This window comes from Pan troglodytes, chromosome 15 (genome assembly GCF_028858775.2).
Source record: "Pan troglodytes isolate AG18354 chromosome 15, NHGRI_mPanTro3-v2.0_pri, whole genome shotgun sequence".
NCBI classification, from domain to species: domain Eukaryota; kingdom Metazoa; phylum Chordata; class Mammalia; order Primates; family Hominidae; genus Pan; species Pan troglodytes.
In genome coordinates, this window is record NC_072413.2 from 63,851,498 (window position 1) to 63,854,012 (window position 2,515).

The following is a 2,515-nucleotide window of genomic DNA, read 5'->3' on the forward strand; positions in this document are numbered from 1 at the left end:
GGTGGATTAATACTTCTGTAAGAAGGAAGGAACTGAGTCACCTCAGCATTGCTAAACAGGGTTTTTCTTTTAAACAGTAACTCAATCTCATGACTCACCTCACTTCACTAGTACAAAATTAGGCAGGAGAAGAACTAAGCTCACTGGTCAGACTCAGAAACAATGATTTGGCAACCTGTAGTCACTCAGCTCATGATGTGTGATGATCGGCAGAAAACTGCTCAACTCTTGCTGTCCATTCCTTCACATCTGCAGAGGAGTTTGGTGTAACCACTTCTCTTTATCAACTTAAGCTGCATACAGGCAAAAAGGTCACAAACTGCAGGGAGGCCGAAAAGGTCTAGGAGGAAATTATATTCCTCCTGTAGAGGTGAATTAAGTAATACTTCCTGGGCCTTCTTTCCAAGCAGCCACTTGTCTTTGACAGAGGATAACTGGCTGAGGTTGCCCATCTTCTTCCTGGCAGGACCCAGTCAGCTGTGTTAAAGGGACACCAGGAAGTGGTCATGGGGCTTTTAGGCTTTGGTTTGCCAGCTCTGTCTTCCTTGGGACTTCCTTTTTTGTATGGCGGCCAGATGAGCCACTCTGACAGCTGTTCTTTATGACTTGGAAGGAATCAGAAATTCTAGAAGGAACCATTACCTTTAGTGCCTGTGTTCTCTTCTTTTCTAGAAGGACAGAGCCACATGTTCAGGGAATCTTTATGCTTCTCAGGCTCAGGTTTGGGTTCCTCAGGCATCCCATTTTTATCCTTTCCTTCTTTCTTCAGAAGCCACTTGCACAGAGCTTCCTTCTCACAATTCTCATCACACACACACTTTGCAAAGCTTGTGCAGGGCTCATTGGCTTTGCACATCTCCTCTACCTTACATGGGTCATGATGCTTCTGGACAGGCCAATCCCAGTAACCACACTGGGGGTGGACAATGGTGTTTTGGCCTCCAAGTGGTCATTCAGGCAGTTCAGATTGCCAGGTTTTCAATCTCCACCCCCTTGGGCTTGTTGCCCTGACAGTTGGTGCGGGAGTTGGTCTTGACAAGCCAATCGTTCACATTGTAGGACTAGCACAAGTGCTTAAACTTCTCACTGGTTTCATGACTGCCATTCTCAGGCTTCTCCAGCTTCTGGGGTTCCTAGGGAGTCACCAACCAATCTGATAGATCTGTCTCATCTTGTTCAGGAAACTCTTGATCTTCAGTTTCAATGGAGAAAGAACTGGTAGTGGAATGGCTGTTACACTTTTGATAACTTGGTTTTTCAGGAACTTCCTGTCACTGACTCTTGAGGAGCCAGTTTTCTAAGCCCTTTAGGTTTTCCCAGACACTACTGAAGAAATTGCAGGCTCTTGCAGAAGCCTGATTATTCTCCAAGGTCTGCTTTTGGGTGAGTCAGTCCAGACAATCACTGGCAGGTTTGCTTCCAAGGAGCCATTTGCTGAGAGGAACAGTTGTGATGCTGGATTCTGCTCTTGCATTGGGATATAGCCTCTTTTCTTCAGGAAAGGCCCAATATTTGATGAACTAGCATGATCCATCAAGTGCTCAGGAATTTGAATGGTTTTGAGAGACACAAATGTGGTGATGGTCTGATGCAGAGCAGTTGTGTCTGCTTCAAAGAGTAGGACAGTTGAATATTCAGGCTTAAAGGTCAAACTGCCCAGTCTCTCCAGGCACACAGAGACTTGATTGGCTAGAGCTTTGTTTTGGGTACACTCTAATCAATTATTCTTAATTATAGTCACCCTACTCTGCTATCAACTGCCAGAACTTATTCCTTTTATCTAACTGTATTTTTGTACCCATTAACCAACCTCTTTTTATGTCCCCTTCCCACTCTTCTTGGCCTCTGGTAACCATCATTCTACTGTCTACTGCTATGAGATCCACTTTTTAAGCTCTCATATAAGAGTGAGAGCATGGAATATTTGTCTTTCTGTGCCTGAGTTATTTTGCTTAACATAATGTCTTCCATTTCCATCCATGTTGCTTCAAATGACAGAATTTTATTATTTCTTATGGCTGACTAATATCCCATTGAGTATATGTACCACATTTTCTTTATCCATTCATCTGTTGAGGGCACTTAGGTTGCTTCCAAACCTTGGTTATTGTGAATAGTGCTGCAGTAAACACAGTAGTGCAGATATCTCTTTGATATACTGATTTCCTTTCTTGTGAACATATACCCAGCAGTGGAATTACTGGATCATATGGTAGTTTTATTTTTAGTTTTTTTGAGCAATCTCCATACTGTTTTCCATAATGGCTATGCTAGTTTACATTCCCAGCAACAGTGTGTATGTTTGTGTGAGTTCCCCTTTCTTCATATCATCTCCAGCATTTATTATTTTTTGTCTTTTTGATAACAGCCATTCTAACTGGGATGAGATGATATATTATTGTGGTTTTAATTTGCATTTCTCTGATGATTAGTGATGTTGAGCATTTTTTCATACACCTACTGGCTATTTGTATGTCTTATTTTGAGAGATGTCTATTCAGCACATTTTAAAATC

General features: G+C 42.2%; 1 pseudogene; it reads right to left on the bottom strand.

Annotated features, from left to right (window-relative positions):
- Positions 1-243: 243 nt before the first annotated feature.
- Positions 244-1,711, bottom strand: LOC735407 (nuclear receptor coactivator 4-like; annotated as a pseudogene).
- Positions 1,712-2,515: the final 804 nt, after the last annotated feature.